Below are 18,538 nucleotides of genomic sequence, written 5' to 3' on the forward strand. Positions count from 1 at the left end.
GCAAATTTGGAAAACTCAGCAGTGCCCACAGGACTAGAAAAGGTCAGTTTTCATTCCAATCCCAAAGAAAGGCAATGCCAAAGAATGTTCAAACTACCGCACAATTCCACTCATCTGACACACTAACAAAGTAATGCTCAAAATTCTCCAAGCCAGGCTTCAACAGAACATGACCCGAGAACTTCCAGATGTTCAAGCTGGATTTAGAAAAGGCAGAGGAACCAGAGATCAAATTGCCAACATCCACTGGATCATTGAAAAAGCAAAAGAGTTACAGAAAAACATCTACTACTGCTTTGTTGACTATGCCAAAGCCTTAGACTGTGTGGATCACAACAAACTGTGGAAAATTCTGAAAGAGATGGGAATACCAGACCACCTGACCTGCCTCCTGAGAAACCTGTATGCAGGTCAGGAAGCAACAGTTAGAACTGGACATGAAACAACAGACTGGTTCCAAATAAGAAAAGGAGTACATCAAGGCTGTATTTTGTCACCCTGCTTATTTAACTTATATGCAGACTACATCATAAAAATCCTGGGCTGGATGAAGCACAAGCTAGAATCAAGATTGCTGGGAGAAATATCAGTATCTTCAGATATGCAGATGACACCATCCTTAGGGCAAAAAGTGAAGAACTAAAGAGCCTCTTGATGAAGGTTAAAGAAGAGAGTGAAGAAGTTAGCCTAAAACTCAACATTCAGAAAACGAAGATCATGGCATCTGGTCCCATCACTTCATGGCAAATACATGGGGAAACAATGGAAACAATGACAGACTTTATTTTCTCGGGCTCCAAAATCACTGCAGATGGTGACTGTAGCCATGAAATTAAAAGACGCTTGCTCCTTGGAAGAAAAGCTATTACCAACCTAGACAGCGTATTAAAAAGCAGAGGCATTACTTTTCTGACAAAGGTCCATCTAGCCAAAGATGTGGTTTTTCCAGTGGTCATGTATGGATGTGGGAGTTTGACTATAAAGAAAGCGCAGTGCCAAAGAATTGATGCTTTTGAACTGTGGTGTTGGAGGAGACTTTTGAGAGTCCTTTGGACTGCAAGGAGATCCAGCCAGTCCATCCTGAAGGAAATCAGTCCTGAATATTCATTGGAAGGACTGATGCTTAAGCTGAAACTCCAATACTTTGGCCACCTGATGTGAAGAACTGACTCATTGGAAATGACTCTGATTCTGGGCAAGATTTAAGGTGGACAGAGAAGGGGGTGACAGAGGATGAGACACTTGAATGGCATCACTGAAACGATGGACATGAGTTTGAGTAAGCTCCAGGAGTTAGTGGTGGATGGGGAAGCTTGGCGTGCTGCAGTCCTTGGGGTCACAAAGAGTCGGACATGACTGAGTGGCTGAACTGAACTGAAACTGACCACATGGAATTCGAATTATATACAGTGTACCCACAGTGACATAAGTATAAATATATACCAGAAACCCCCTCTAAAAGATACACAGTGAGATTTTTTTACCAACTTCTAATTCTTTATCACAAAGAAGTTAGTGAAACATCTTTGTCTGGTATGCCTAAGGAGACAGTCCTAGTTTTGGTGGGAAACCTGTTTCTTTACTTGGTGTTAGCTGAAAATAAGAGTCCAGCCCATTGGGCAGAAAAACGGATGATGGGTGAGTTGGGGCCTAGGATATTCCCATTCAGCCATTTTGTGCCATCTGGACCTTACAATCACACTTTCTGTTTGGGAATTACTTATGTGTCAGGAGGAGGAGGCAGCAGACTTCATCAGTAAAGTGGATTACACTTCAGTACTTTTTCAGAGCCTATGGTGAGAACACATTTTGTATGATCTCAGCCTTTTCAAATTTGGGGGGATGGTATGTTGGCCCTGTCTGTAGTTTCTCATGTAGAATGTTCCATATATACATTAAAAGAATACTTACTATGAAGACTCTTGTAGAAAAAAATGTTGATTCTGAAAAGAAATATTCTGTGAAATGTACTTTGAATCAGTTTATAATACCCCTGTGTAAATGAGCCTTCTTCCTATCCTAAGATAACTTTAACAAAATGATGCATATTTATAATATAGATTATTAAGAAAACAAATATACTTGCAGAAATCCTTAAAAATGTAGCTGTCAAAATAATGTATTTTTTCTTACCCTGGTTCTAATAAAGTTGAAGATGTGAAAATATTATTTGTTTCTTCACCATATTCTTCAACACTTGTGTACATAATAGAGACTTATTAAGGCCATTCCTATGCTTGAACTGAACTATTTGACATTTATTTAATTAAAATAGTATTCATTTATGGTACATGGGAAGAAATACACTCGCAGACAAGGACAAAATTATCCAGGCCATCAATTTTTATTGTCTGCAGTATGAAGTTGATAATAGCTAAAAAGAGGAAGCATAAAGCAGGAAAGTACAGCATTATGCAGTGTTTTGAGGTTTTTCCTGCAGTGTTAAAAAGGAATTTCAGGCTTTCACATGAACAAGTTTTACAAAATATATTCACTTCTGCTTTTTTGAACTTGGAATGATCCTTTGAGACAGAATCTTGAGATGGAGTGGACACTTCATGCTGGGAGAGATTGAGAGCAGGAGGGGGAGACGACAGAGAATGAGATGATAATGGCATCATCAACTCAGTGGACATGAATTTGAGCCAACTCTGGGAGATGGTGAAGGACAGGGAAGACTGGCATGCTGCAATCCATGGGGTGGCATAGAATCGGATACAACTGAGTGACTAAACAGCAACAACTTTTGCCTTGCAAATTACTGAGTATTATTGTTGACTTAGATGAGTCAAATTATCAATTAAATGCAACAGAGACATTTCTCAGGACAATATGAAAGTAAGAACACATTTGCCAGAACACTGGCAATCTACAACAATGGGCATGTATTTTAGAAAGAAGAGTTTCTCAGTTTATTGTTTTATCTTTTAGAAGTTCAGTTCAGTTCAGTCGCTCAGTCGTGTCTGACTCTTTGCGACCCCGTAAACCGCAGCACGCCAGGGCTCCCTGTCCATCACCAACTCCCAGAGTCCACCCAAACCCATGTCCATTGTGTCGGTGATGCCATCCAACCATCTTATCCTCTGTCGTCCCCTTCTCCTCCTGCCCTCAGTCATTCCCAGCATCAGGGTCTTTTCAAATGAGTCAGCTCTTCGTATCAGGTGGCCAAAGTATTGGAGTTTCAGCTTCAACATCAGTCCTTCCAATGAACACCCAGGACTGATCTCCTTTAGGATGGACTGGTTGGATCTCCTTGCAGTCCAAGGGACTCTATTGCTGTGGTTCTTGGTTGTCAATTTTAAGCACTTACTACACATGGTTACTATCTCTTGAATTAATCATGTTTTGGAGATTGGGTCTAAGGAGAACTTCTTGCTGGAGAATTTTCTATGAAATCTTGGCCTGAAGTTCAGCTTCTTCCAGGATGTATCAGGACTGTGTGATTGAAGCCATACCATGACCCAGGTGGCATTTGCAATCCTGATTCATCTCCTGCCAAGCAGCTTATTGAGGCCAGAGAATGTCTCCTGATTATCATCAAAGTTCCCTTTGCTTAGATGTCCTTGGTTTTCCCAGGAAAGAGAGTTGGCAAATTTGAGCCAGTTGGCACCTGACTAGCTATTAGTAATATGTTCTTCTCCCTCTGGATGTCTGATCCTTAAGGGCTCCTTGCCAATCACACTTTAATGATATTTAAAAGAGACAAATTGTCTTGGAGAAATGTTTCTCCCTTGGAAGCATCTTATGAGGTTCTTGAAACCTGATTACAAATGAACTCATGAAAGAGGTAACAATTTCATAAGTCAGTTGGATTCTTCCTGCACCAACTTAGGAATAGATGGTTCCTTCATTGCTGCAGGTAAGGTGAGATGAGTTTTAGGGGCTTCCATAAAGCTCAAATTCCTGGTTATTCTCAGATATGAAGATTGATTAATTATCTTTTATTGCTGGTTATTTTTTATTGAAAACTTTACAACATTCTGTTGTTCAGTTGCCCAGTTGTGTCCAACTCTTCACAACCCCATGAAATGCAGCACGCTAGGCCTCCCTGTCTCCCATCATCTCCTGGAGTTTGCCCAAGTTCATGCCCATTGCATCAGTGATGCCATCCAGCCATCTCATCCTATGATGTCCTTTTCTCCTTCTGCCCTCAATTTTTCCCAGCATCAGGGTCTTTTCAAATGAGTCAGCTGTTTGTGTCAGGTGACCAAAATATTGGAGCTTCAGCATCCGTCCTTCCAATGAGTATTCAGGGTTGATTTCTTTTAAGATTGACTTATTTGATCTCCTTGCTGTCTGAGGGACTCCAGTCACAGTTCAATCTCTGCTATGGGACTCTTAAGCAACTTAAAAGCATTTAATGATTTTATTTCCTTGTATTAATTATGGATATACAATTGACTCTTGGACAACACAATTTTGAACCATGTGGATCCACTTATACCAGATTTCTTTTCAATAAATATGTACTACAGTGCTACACGATGTGCAGTTGTTTGATTCTGCAGATAAAGAACTTTGGATACAGAGGGCCAACTATATATATAAAGTCATACTTGGATTTTCAACTGTGCAGTCCCCTAAGCCCCACGTTGTTCAAAGGTCAGCTGTGTTTGGTACAAAGGAAATGGAGTCACAAGTTCAAATAGGAGGTTGACTGTGATATCTGGGAGAGTGAAAGTGAAAGTCATTCAGTCATGTCTGACTCTTTGCAATCCCATGGACTATACAGTCCATGGAATTCTCAAGGCCAGAATACTGGACTGGGTAGCCTTTCCCTTCTCTAGGGGATCTTCCCAACCCAGGGGAAGATCCCAACCCAGGGATCAAACCCAGGTCTCCTGCATTGCAGGCAGCTTCTTTACCAGCTGAGGCACAAGGGAATCCCAATAGCTGAGATAAGTGATATCTGAAAAAGAAATCAAGAAAAAGGAGATAGATAGATGAAGAGGTATTATTAAGATTGTTGAATGGTAAATTGAGACATATTAAACATTTTGAGTTTTTTTGAGCAAAAGTCAGTTGAAAGAGGGAAGCCCCAAACTGGAAGTTATTAGGAGTACTCCACTAACAGGAACCCTGGGGGAGACTTTTATAGAGAAAATGGGGAAAGCAAAGAAAGTATTGATTGGCTATTAGTTAAAGCCTAGCTGGCTGTTTGTGATTGGTAGTCCCTAGCATTTTGATTTCATAACCTTGAAGAATTTAACAAGCTTAGATTTTGTTTGCTTAACTAGGCTACCAAGGCATTCCAGCCGCCTCAGCTCTAATAACGTTTTCTTTTTAATGAAACTATTCCCCCCTTTCGGTCATCCTCTCATGCAGGAGACATTGACTTAAAATTTGGTATTAGAGCCACTTTCAGGCACCAACAGACTTAAGTTGCTCTTGTCTCACTGTGAAGCTCATCGGTTATGATGTCTGATCTGTGGGAGAATTATTTTTGATGATCATCTTGTTTTTGTCTCTCAGTGCAGTAGACCATCTGATGTACTGCTGATGGCTGTGGACACACATTTGAGAACTTTGAGAGAACATGGCACATCAGGGGCTCTACAATGCTGACTACAGGAGGATAATACCAAGAGCCTGAAGTATACTTTTTAACCAGGGCCTCCATGAATCAAACCAATTGCTATCAAATACATCAAAGAATGTACCCAAAGGAGTATCAACCAGTTTTAGCCAGGTGGCTTGATTAATTTATTGCATTTGCTCCAATACCAGAGGTGTTAATCCAGGTACAGCAGGAGATATTTGCTATGACACACACTCCTTGTTCAGCCAACAAGTAATCTATAGCAATTATAGTATCTAAACCACCTTAGCGAGATAGTCTTGTGACTTTGTTGTGTCGCTATGGCCTTAGCCCCAGATGCATCGATAGTGCTCAAAGTTAAAGGGCATTGTCTTCCCAGCATTAACAGAAGGAAAATGAAAGTAGCAGGAAGGCAAAGGAATAAAGATTTCATACTGGGGATGACAATTTTGATTCATGATTTCAGGAGAGCTGTCTCCCTCAAGATGCCATCTGCTTCTGGGGAGGAACCTCCCTAGTCAATTTTACGTCTCCAGCTGGTGTGCAGTTCTAAAGGTCTGGAAAAACCCTTTTTAAGTGGGAGATGTGTACCCAGGTTCAGGTCCCTGAAGTTTGACTGCCATCTGGGTAGTGAGAAGGACTTGGTATTGTCCCTTCCAAGGAGGTTCAAGGGTAGTCATTGTTCTCAGTGATTCCAAATCAGAAGAATGGGAGAAAACTGTAAACACTAGTTTGGAGAGTTGTAGCAGATATTGGAGGAAACTAAAAGAATTCAGGTTCGAGTTCAGTTTACAGGTACAGTTGTTTCTTCTCACCTTTATTATTTCTAAGTGGTTTTTATTACATATATTTATTAAAAATCTTGACCCTTAGAATCCTTTATCCCTAGTGAAAACTGAGAAGTAAGCAGTGTAGAATGTCTGTTATACTAGCATTCTGTGGATTGGCAAATTTATAAATACCTTTCACAGTTTCTAGAAGTATATTCTTCTTAGTTTTGGACACAAAACAAATTTACTAGTAGAACCAAATATCTTTCTTTTCTGCAAAAGAAAACCAAAAGTGAATAAACTTACGTTCATTAATTAATGTTTCAGTATTTTATCTTATTTGAAAATGATCTAGATGTTCAGTTAATAGCCATCATTTAACTTATCTCAGGTAACTTTAGGGTTTTAAGTTACCAAAAATATTTTTGGAACTATTTTTATTGAAGTATAGTTGGTTTACAATGTTGTGTTAGTTTCTGGTGTAGAGTAAACCCTCCCCTCCCTTTACCCTTTGGTAACCATAAGTTTGTCTTCTATCTCTGTGAGTCTATTTCTGTTTCGTAAATAAGTTCATTTGTATTAGGGCTTCCCTCATAGCTCAGTTGGTAAAGAATCTGCCTGCAATACAGGAGACCCCGGCTCAATTCCTGGGTTGGGAAGATCCATTGGATCTTCCAGTGGATCTGGAGGGATAGGCTACCCACTCCAGTATTCTTGGGCTTCCCTTGTGGCTCAGGTGGTAAAGAAGCCACCTGCAATGTGGGAGACTTGGGTTCTATCCCTGGGTTGGAAAGATCCACTGGAGAAAGGAAAGGCTACCCACTCCAGTATTCTGGCCTGGAGAATTCCATGGACTGTATAGTCCTTGGGGTCGTAAAGAGTTGGCCACGACTGAGCCACTTTCACTTTCACTTTTCAATTGTATCATGTTTTAGATTTCATGTATAAGTGATATCATATGATGTTTGTCTGTCTGTCTGACTTACTTCGTTGAATATGATCCTCTCTGGGTCCATCCATGTTGCTTCAATTGGCATTATTTCATTTTTTATGACTGAGTGATATTTCACTGTATAAATGTACCAGATTTTCTTTAGCCATTCGTCAGTGGACATACAGGTTGCCTTCATGTCTTGGCTATTGTAAATAGTGCTGCTATGAACATTGGGGTGCATGTACCTTTTCTCATTAGAGCTTTCTTCAGCTACGTGCCCAGGAGTAGAATTGCTGGTTATACGGTGACTCTGTTTTTACTTTTTTATGGAATCCCCATGCTGTTTTCCATAGTGGCTGTGAAAGCTATTTTTAAGTAGACATACCATAAAGCATGATTATCGTTGAAAAGTGCATTTACAAACATTTATGTTACTTCTGTTTCTTTAATTTAGTTGTTTTTACTTCTGTTTAGATTCAGTTTAGTTCAGTCACTCAGTCATGTCCAACTCTTTGCGACCCCATGGACTGCAGCATGCTAGGCCTCCCTGCCCATCACTAACTCCAGGAGTTGACTCAAACTCATGTCCATTGAGTCGGTGATGCCATCCAACCATGTCATCCTCTGTTGTTCCCTTCTCCTCCCGCCTTCAATCTTTGCCAGCATCAGGGTCTTTTCAAATGAGTCAGTTTTTCACATTAGGTAGCTAAATTATTGGAGTTTCATCATCAGTCCTTCCGATGAATATTCAGGACTGATCTCCTTTAGGATGGACTGACTGGATCCCCTTGCAGTCCAAGGGACTCTCAAGGGTCTTCTCCAACACCACAGTTCAAAAGCATCAATTCTTCTGCGCTCAGCTTTCTTTATAGTCCAACTCTCACATCCATACATGACTACTGGAAAAACCATAGCTTTGACTAGATGGACCTTTGTTGGCAAAGTAATGTCTCTGCTTTTGAATATGCTGTCTAGGTTGGTCATACCTTTCCTTCCAAGGAGTAAGTGTCTTTTAATTTCATGGCTACAGTCACCATCTGCAGTGATTTTGGAGCCCCCCAAAATAAAGTCTGTCACTGTTTCCATTGTTTCCCCATCTATTTGCCATGAAGTGATGGGACCAGATGCCATGATCTTCATTTTCTGAATGTTGAGCTTTAAGCCAGTTTTTTCACTCTCCTCTTTCACTTTCATCAAGCGGCTCTTTAATTCTTCGCTTTCTGCCATAAGGGTGGTGTCATCTGCATATCTGAGGTTATTGATATTTCTCCCAGCAGTCTTGATTCCAGCTTGTGCTTCCTCCAGCCCGGCGTTTCTCATGATGTGCTCTGCATATAAGTTAAATAAGCAGGGTGACAAAATACAGCCTTGACGTACTCCTTTTCTTATTTGGAACCAGTCTGTTGTTCCATGTCCAGTTCTAACTGTTGCTTCCTGACCTGCATACAGGTTTCTCAGGAGGCAGGTCAGGTGATCTGGTATTCCCATTTCTTTCAGAATTTTCCACAGTTTGTTGTGATCCACACAGTCTAAGGCTTTGGCATAGTCAATAAAGCAGAAGTAGATTTTTTTCTGTAACTCTTTTGCTTTTTTGATGATCCAGTGGATATTGGCAATTTGATCTCTGGTTCTTCTGCCTTTTCTAAATCCAGGTTGAACATCTGGAAGATCTTGGTTCATGTACTGTTGAAGCCTGTCTTGGAGAATTTTGAGCATTACTTTACTAGCGTGTGAGATGAGTGCAATTGTGTGGTAGTTTGAGCATTCTTTGGCATTGCCTTTCTTTGGGATTGGAATGAAAACTGACCTTTTCCAGTCCTGAGGCCACTGCTGAGTTTTCCAAATTTGCTGGCATATTGAGTGCAGCACTGTTTAGATTAGTTGTGAAAATTTCATGAGACATTGAACTGCCAGCCATCATCTTCAATTACCTTTCTTGCTGACAAATTATGTAACAAAGATTATATCATTGATTTCTAGCTCTTTGTCTTTGAGATGTTTTAATAAACCCTTCCACCATGGCTTCAGAATGTTTTTCTTTCCCTTTTGGTGCATAGTGCTTGGGCAGAAGGCCTAAAAAACGTTCTTACCAGGCTCTGAATATCAGCTTCCAATTTGGCCAACTTCTGACCATAGAGCTACTTAGAAAAAGTGAACAACAACAAAAAAACCCACAGAAACTTCTTGAGTATATTGTCAGGAGGTTTCAACTGATCGAAGAGTAAATATTCTCAGCACGTTGAACAGCCTCATGGGTACAAGGGAGGTTCTCAGAGAGAATGTAAATAACACTACCCTCTGGAGATCCTGAGCCACTCCCCTAAATAACCAAAAGAAAGAAAGACTTACTTCCTCTGACAGCTGGCAACAGTCAGTATTTCTGTCTGGCTGTATGTTTAAGGTCCCCAACCTGACAGTTGGCCAAGCTAAGTTCTCAGGGCACAAAATGAGACAAACAAGAAGGCAGTAGCTATTCCTGGGAAGGAAAGAATCGATAGCCAATGTGTTTTCCTGCCCTTATGAATTTGGAAAGGAAAGGACAACATGAAATTTCCCCTTCCTTTCTCACCCATGCTCCACAAATCCAGGAGAGCTGACCTTGCTAAGAACTGTTACCCTTTGCCAGGCTCCTGCCAGTTTCCCCATAATGCCGTCTGCATGATTCAGAGCAAGTGAGGTGTTCCAGTGGGTCTCGTCCTGGTCACTAGAAACCACAGAAGGGGAAAAGTAACTCTCTCCCGACCCTTCATAGTGAGTGCCTGGCTGAGACCCTTTTCTCTAGGGCACCTTGTAACTGGATAAGGTCATCTCAGGTGGTTAAAAGTTCTCCACTGTGGCCACCGTAACTCAAGATTATCTTTGGTAAAATTAACTTCATTTTTATTTATTTTTTTTGGGGGGGAGAGGGGGTCCCCCCCATAACTTTATTTTTAAAAATTTGTCTTTATTTATTTTAAATTTTTTGGCTGTGCCACAAGGCTTGCAGGATCTTCATTCCCCAACCAGGGATCAAACCCTGCCCCCCGAACCCCCTGCATTGGAAGCTGGGAATCTTAACCACTGGGTCAGCAGGGAAGTCCAGTAAGGTTGATTTCAAGACATTTTATTAACCTGAGGCCTCATACCAGACCCAGTGAAGTTTCTAGGTCAAACCCAGTCCATCCTGATGGTGAGTTGCACGATAATGTGAATGTACGTAGTGCCACTGAACTTTACAGTTAAATATATGGCAACACACTCCAGTACTTTTGCCTGGAAAATCCCATGGACGGAGGAGCCTGGTAGGCTGCAGTCCATGGGGTTGCTAAGAGTCAGACACGACTGAGTGACTTCACTTTCACTTTTCACTTTCATGCATTGGAGAAGGAAATGGCAACCCACTCCAGTGTTCTTGCCTGGAGAATCCCAGGGACGGGGGAGCCTGGTGGGCTGCCGTCTATGGGGTCGCACAGAGTCAGACACGACTGAAGCGACTTAGCAGCAGTATGGTTCAAATAGTATGTTTTATATTATGTGACTTTTACCACAATTAAAAAAAATAAACAAACAGTCCGTCCTGGACCAGGTTTCCGGTTTCTTTCAATAAGTTGGACTCAGTCCATCCCCAGACCCATTTCGGTTTCTAAGTCGGAACCTGTTTGTCCCTGGACCCGGTCCAGTTTCTAATTTGGACCCAGTTCTTTGCCAGACCCAGTTCGCCATCGGACCTCATTCGGTTCCTAAGTTGGACCTGGTCTGTCCTGGCCCAGTTTTTAAGGTGGACACAGTTTGTCCCTGGACTCAGTTTGGTTTCTAAGTTGGATCCAGTCTGATTCTGAGCAGTTTCTGGACCCAATCTGAGAAAAGAAATGCTCAAAGTGTGAAGGTCCAGGCTCTGAGAGGGACTCGCCCATCACCTCAGGAGGCAGCCAGCGGACTGCCCATCGGGCAACTTCACAGGCCCCTCTTCCTGTTGGCTCACTGCTCCTGGGGGCTCTTGGGGCTTCTTTGGTTCCCTGTGCTGATGCCAGAGCTGTTAATAGGTAAACTGAGGCATATTAAAAGTTTGTAGAATTTCTCTGAGCAAAAATCAGTTTGAATCAGGCAGGGCCATGTCAGAAGTGGTTAGGGACATTCCACTGACAGGAGCCTGGAGAAAGACATAGAAAACAAAAGCAAAGTAAGGAAATTATTGGCTATAACTTCAAGCCTAGTTGGCTGTTTCTGATTGGTCATTCTTAGCATTTTGATCTTGTAACCTTGAGGCATTTACAAACTTAAATTTCAGTTTACTTAGGTGGGCCTCTAGGGCATTAACGTCACCTCAATCTAATGGCCTTGTTTAATTAATTTAACAGGATTCTATATTTAAACCTCTCACAAAATAGTCATTTATTGGGTCAACTTCCTATGTCAGCTTATTTTACTGTGTATTTCTCTATGACTGCAGCTGTCCTTTCCCAGGTCTATGGGATTTTTAGCCTCAAATGTTAGAATCAGTATTGTTGTTTTTATTTAGTGGCTAAGTTGTATCTGACTCTCTTGCAACCCTGTGGACTTTAGCCCACCAGGCTCCTTTGTCCATGAAATTTCCCAGGCAAGAGTACTGGAGTGGTTTACCATTTCCTTCTCCAGGGAATCTTTCCTGACCCAGGGATTGAACCCATGTCTCCTGCATTGGCAGGCGGATTCTATACCACTAGCTACCCTTGGGTTTAATAGTTTCTGTTTATCTTATAAAATTTTAAAAAATCAGCACAAGCATAGAACTTAAGATATAAAGAAGGTCTTTTAGCTTTACTTTTAGACCTGGGTTGTTTATATACACCAGGCCAGAATTGATCTTTCACTAATAAATTAATTCATTTATTCAGTTTATTTTTTGTGTAATATTACAGGAATACAAATTTGAAGTATGTGCAGTCCTTCCAGGGGTTTGTGATGGTGATAAAATTAATAACAACTAAAGTGATGGACAGTGCTTAACGTTCTAAATGCTCATGTCTAAGTAGGTGAAATCCCATGAAGGTTCCTAGATAGGGTGGAGGTTGAGCAGATGGGGTGGGAGCAAGAATTTTGAGGACAGTCTTAGTAGTTGATTGACATTTCATATGGACCTTATAAAGTGGGTAGGATCTTGAAAAGAGGGTTTGAGATGAAGAAAGTATTAGAAGGAGGAAATAACATGAGGGAAAGCATTTTGGTCACCTGTGGGGCAGGTGAAAATGGTACTTAAATTACTAAAAAGGTATCTAAAACAAAATACTAGAAATTGTTTGCAGGTGGGTTAGGTAGTGATTGGTGAAAATTTGAGGCTCAAGATTTATTTTATAGGTACAAACTTGAATTTCTGTGTAGTAGTGGTATTTTAAGCCCTGGGAATGCACCTTGTAGACCTTCCTACACTGTGGAACAGTTGTCCCAGGGCCCCCGCTCCTACAGTTCGAATCCACTGTGGATCTTGCTTCCCAGAGGCTGCTCCCCAACTGTGACCGAGCAGGTTTGAAGACAATAAGGGATGCTGTTCCAGGAGACACAAACTCCTTTGTCAGTTGACCTTGACTCAAGAACTCCCTTCAGCAAAACGAACCTTTACTTATACATTAAGGAAGTCTGGGTTGCTTCCATCCATAAGAAAGTGGGTGCATCAGCTGTCTTAGCCTTGCCTGGCTTCATCTGTATTTCTCTTTGCACAAGCATTTTCACTAAAAAAATCGTTGTACATTTAATCTCATCTTGACTTCTACATCTTAGACAAAGGACCAAGACCAACTCAAAGTTTTTAAGGATAGTAACCTGGTTGGAGGTGCATGGCTAGGGAGGTTGTCTTGAAGAGGTGTTTGTATGGTGAACACACTGCTTTTGTTTTGGTTTCATGGATATCTGAGGAGACTCTGGTGAAACTGGTGAAAACTATGGAAATCTGCAGCACTCCCTAGGTTACCCTGGGTGTTTGTAGGCAGGGAGTCACAAAGTTTTTCACTTATTACAAGAATTGATGATGCAGTTTATTTCATAGTTCAGTCATAAAGTATGATTAAAGTTGTATATGTAATGTATGACTAAAGAAAATATTATTTGAACTCTAGTTAATTCCATGTAAACTCAAAGTAATGAATAATATTAATAGTTTCTGCCTCTAGTTCAGTGCTTCAGACTCAGAACTGATGTCTTAACTGTTTGAGAAAAACAACTTAAAAATTCTTTTCTCTGTTAATTTTTTTCTCAGTATGCTTTTAATACATTTTATCAGGCATTATGACATGGCCATACAATTTCTTAATTTACAGTGCTCCTTCTTTGTATAATTTGTGAAACAACTCTTTGCCACCCAGAAACTAACTCAATTTAATATTAATGAAGACATATGTTAAAGCATGCGCTTTGTCTGCCTGTTCCTCAGCTTTGCGTTATGCTTTGTCTTGCATTGAAATAATTCTATGTTTAAGACCTTGCCGTTGGTTGCCTTGGATATCATGGTACTGTCACAAGTTGAGGCTGTGATTTTGCTGCAGGTGCTAACTAGGGGAGACAATAGTCTGACGGGCAGAAGCAGAGGAAGGGAGAACTGGATTCCCACACATGCTGCAGCCTTGGCAAGTCACACACTTATATGCATCTGTGAAAATAATTTATACTGGGAATATGTGCAATAAATAAATGAAGACTGATCAGATAGCTAACAGGAGTGAAGAGATGTGGGAGCAAGAGGAGCCTGGGTGCTGACTGAGGGCACTCAAAGGGCATTGCATTGGCAGCACTAAACAGATGGCCAGGCACACTGAGGGGCAAGAACAGAGGAAACTGACTAGAGGATCTAGAGCAGTCCTGAGAGTAAGCCAGGACTTTGAACAGGGTAAGTAGAAGGGAAGGGGGAAATGGCCAGTGGTTTTGATTTGCTTGCACTGTTGGAGAATAGGAGCTTTTAGTATTCTTTGGAGAAAACTCATGCTTTCTTCTGAGTGACTGAGGGGTTATTTAGCAAATGCAACAGCAGTCAGGCCTCTTGTCTTTATTTGTAAAACTATCCTGTCATTCTTTTGTTGCTCTGGGATTATTCTAGAAAATTGGTACCTCATTTATCCACGAAGACTTTCACTCATCTGCTAATCCCCTGGCACAAAGATGCATTCCAAAATTGGAAGAGATTTAATGGACACTTCCTATTGACCTTACTGCTCTTTGATGTTGTTGGCAATATTGACTTCTGCTTATAGTAAAATGGGCTTTTCTCTGGTAAATGTTTACTCTTGTGCAGGAAAATGTAAAATAAACCTTATAATTCATTGTCCTCAGTAGTTTCATAAAGTTAATCATTATTTAAATTGAGGGTGGTAGAGGTAGAAAAGTATGAAGAACATCCATCTGTGACATTCCCAAAAGAAGGATTTTTGCCAGTGAGTAAAACTGAGTGAATCACACTGTTCTTTAAAAATGCATAATGTGTTTTGTGTGAAGAAGATAGTCAAACATGATATCATTTGTCTTATAGGTGGATGGAAATGAGACCAAGAGAAAAAAATAAGTGGCTTCATAACCTCACTTTATCCAGAGAGTGGAAAATAAAATGCAAGATTCCAATCCCTGCCCTTCCATTTCATCTTTGAAAAATACAGGTGAATGTTTATGAATCATTTTCAAAGTTGACCTAGTGTCTATGGAAACAGAAAGTGACGAAGATAGCAGTGCTGATCTGACGGAAAGATTGTTTTCATTTTCTTGAAAACATCATTAGGATGGTATTGTTTTCTTATTTGTGAATGTAAAAGTATGTGACTTGATTTTTTTTCTCTTGACAACAAAAAACAGCAAGGGTGTGGGGAGGTGGGTCCGACTGCCAGGCTAGTCTGGATTTTGCCAGCAATATGACCAATGACCAATGCTTCCTGTATTTGAACTCCTCTGGGAGATTCTTCCCTGGAGAAGGAAATGGCAACCCACTCCTGTTCTTGCCTGGAGAATCCCATGGACGGAGAAGCCTGGTAGGCTGCAGTCCGTGGGGTCGCACAGAGTCGGACACGACTGAAGCGACTTGGCGGCGGCGGCGGGAGATTCTTCCCAGTCCTTGCCTCTTCCCAGTCACCCACAGTGAATGTCTGGCCATCTGAGGGCCACCTGGCCTGAATGCTGTGCTACACTAGCTTGGCAAGATATGCCACCCTCACTCCTGTGGTAATTGGCATTGCGAAGAAGAGCTGTTTGCGGCATTATTCTGCAGGATGGAACACTGGCAGTGTACAAATCTGCGTGCTAGGGGGGTATGAGACTACAGCCCTAAGTCACAGGTGACCAGTCAGCCCATCTGACTCTCCACCCAAGTCTCCCGGGCTTCCGACTCTATGAACCTCTGGTAATGAGAGCAGAGGGGAGCCACGTGCCCCAGCAGAGTTCTCCTGTCGTCTGCCACACCTTCCCTGCTTCCTCTGGCCTTCCAGGATGTCATCCTCATCTGGTTTTCATCCTACCCAACCCCTGTGCTTGCTGCTCCTACTCTGCTTCATTGCTGCCTTTCCCTCTGCCAGAGTGCCAGAGGCTGAACTCTCCCACGTACTTGGCTGGGAATTGCACTCACTACCAGGACTAAAGACTTTAGAATTTTTTTTGTGTGTATGTGTATTATATATTTTGTGTATTATATAATACACTGAAAATATTCAAAGCCATATGTGTGCAACATATATATGTATTTAGTTAAATTCATACCTTATGTACATACAGATGGACATATTTGTTTATTTCTCTCCATTTTTTTTCAACTTATTGCCCTCAAGGTCCATCTGTGTTGTTACAAATGGCAAGATTCCGTTCTTTTTTATGGCCAAATAGTATTCCATTGTGTATTTATACTCCAGTTTCTTCATCCATTCACTCATTGATGGACACTTGGGTAGTTTCTGTATCTTGGCTGTTGTAAATGATCCTGGAGGAAACATGGGAGTGCAGATATCTTTTTGAGTTAGTGTTTTCTTTTTCTTTGGGTAAATATCAGAAGTGGAATTGCTGGATGATATGATAGTTCTATTTTTAAATTTTAGGACCCTCCATACTGCTTCCCATAGTGGCTGCACCACCAACAGTTTACGTTCCCACCAACAGCATACAGGAGTTCCCTTTTCTCCACATCCTCACCAACACTTGTTTCTTATCTTTTTGATAACAGCTATTCTAACAGTTGTGAGGTAATACCTCATTGTGGTTAGGTTTGCATTTCTCTGATGATTAATGATGTTGAGCATCTTTTTGTGTAACTGTTGGCCATCTTCATGTCTTTTTTGGAAAAATGTCTATTCAGATCTTCTACCCATTTTTAAATTGGATTTTTTTTTCTGTTGAGTTGTATGACTTCTTTATGTATTTTGGATATCAGCCCCTTATCAGATATATACCTTACATATATTTTCTCCATTCTGTAGGTTGCCTTTGTATTTTGTTGATGGTTTCCTTTGCTATAGAGAGCTTTTCTGTTTGATGTAGTCCCACTTGTTTATTTTTGCTTTTGTCACTTTCCCTTTTTTGTGTCAAAAAAATCATAGCTGAGACCTATGTTAAGGAACTTACTGCTTATGTTTTCTTCTAGGAGTTTTATGATTTCAGGTCTTATGTTCAGGTCTTAATTCATTTTGAGTTAATTTTTGTTTGCAGTGTAAGATAGTGGTCAAGTTTCATTCTTTTGCATGTGGCTGTCCAGTTCTCCCAGTACCATTTATTGAAGAAACTCTCCTTTCCCCACTGTATATTCTTGGCTCCTTTATCATAAATTAATTGACCATTATGTGTGGATTTACTTCTGTGGTCTATTTTCTGTCCCATTTATCTATGTGTCTGTTTTATGCCAAAACCATACTTTTTGATTTCTATAATTTTGTAATATAGTTTGAAATCAGAGAGCATGATACCTTCAGTTTTGTTTTTCTTTCTCAGGATTGCTTTGGCTATTAGGATCTTTTGTGCTTTCATTCACATTTAAGGATTGTTTATTTCTGTGGAAAATGCCATTGGACTTTTGATAGAGATTGCATCGAATCTGCCTACTGCTTTGGGTTGGTATGGGCATTTTAACAATATTAATTGTTATAATTAATGAGCATGGATTATCTTTCTATTTATTTGTGTCTTCTTCAATTTCTTTTATTATTGTTTTCAATATACAGAATTTTTACCTCCTTGGTTAAATTTGTTCCCAAGTATTTTATTCTTTTTGATGCAATTGTAAGTAGGATTCTTTCTTAATTTCTCTTTCTGATATTTTGTTATTAGTGTGAAAGTGAAGTCGCTCAGTCGTGTCCAACTCTTTGTGACCCCATGGACTGTAGCCTATCAGGCTCCTTTGTCCATGGGATTTTCCAGGCAAGAGTGCTGGAGTGGATTGCCATTTCCTTCTGCAGGGGATCTTCCTGACCCAGGAATCAAACCTGGATCTCCTGCGTTGCAGGCAGACGCTTTACCATCTGAGCCACCGGGGAAGCCCTGGTGTATAAAAACATTATTAGTGTATAAAAACAATAGATTTTGAGTATTAATTTTATATCCTGAAGCTTTACTGAATTCACTTATTGTTTCTAACAATTTTTTTTTTATGAAGTCTTTAGGTTTTCTACATATATGTCATCTGCAAATAGTGATAGTTTTAGTTTTTCCCTTCCCATTTGGATGCCCTTTATTTCTTTCACTTGTCTAATTGCTCTGGCTAGGACTTCCCATACTATGTTGAATAAAAGTGACAAGAGTGGGTATCTTTGTCTTGTTCCTGATCTTAGAGGAAAAGTATGATTTTTTAAAGCACATCTATGACAGTTGTATACACCATATGAAGATGTGCTACACAGAACTGAATCTCCACAAGAAAATGAGAGCCACAATTTATGGAGTACCCATTCTACACTGAGAAATGTGCTAAAGTGCATTCTGTAGATTTTCTAATTAACCCTTATGCTGTTTTTTCCACTATCCAAAAGCCAAGTGTTCCTATGAAACTTTTCATAAGCTGAAATGATATAAAGCGAAGAGGCAGTTACCTTAGGACACATTTTGCTAATGTATGCACAAAATAAGATAAAGCACAGATGCTCACAGACGTAGTTCAAGGCTGTGTTGGCTTGATGCTGAGGTGCTGAGTGTAGTTCCTGAGGAAGGAGGTTGGTGGTACCACTCTCACTGCTTGGGATTCATGCTGCCTCTCTAAGGGCTGCTACAAAGAAAACGCTGAGCACTGTTTTCACTTTTTGGCTTTTTTTTTTTTTTTTTTTGTAAAAGCAGAAATCTTATTTCTTTAAGTTAGTGAAAACAAGTACTGTAAAACATTGTAGTGTAAAGCAA

The 18,538-nt window shown here is 40.5% G+C and overlaps 1 long non-coding RNA gene across 8 annotated transcripts in view; it reads left to right on the forward strand.

The window, feature by feature from the left end:
• Positions 1 to 18,538, forward strand: part of LOC129639091 (uncharacterized) — a 290,367-nt gene that overhangs the window by 72,591 nt on the left and 199,238 nt on the right. For all 8 annotated transcript variants that reach the window (XR_008708166.1, XR_008708164.1, XR_008708163.1 and 5 more), the window contains one exon: positions 14,715 to 14,838. This is a non-coding gene — a long non-coding RNA (uncharacterized LOC129639091). The remainder of the gene's footprint in view (positions 1 to 14,714; positions 14,839 to 18,538) is intronic.

Source organism: Bubalus kerabau, chromosome X (assembly GCF_029407905.1).
Source record: "Bubalus kerabau isolate K-KA32 ecotype Philippines breed swamp buffalo chromosome X, PCC_UOA_SB_1v2, whole genome shotgun sequence".
In the NCBI taxonomy this organism is placed as follows: domain Eukaryota; kingdom Metazoa; phylum Chordata; class Mammalia; order Artiodactyla; family Bovidae; genus Bubalus; species Bubalus kerabau.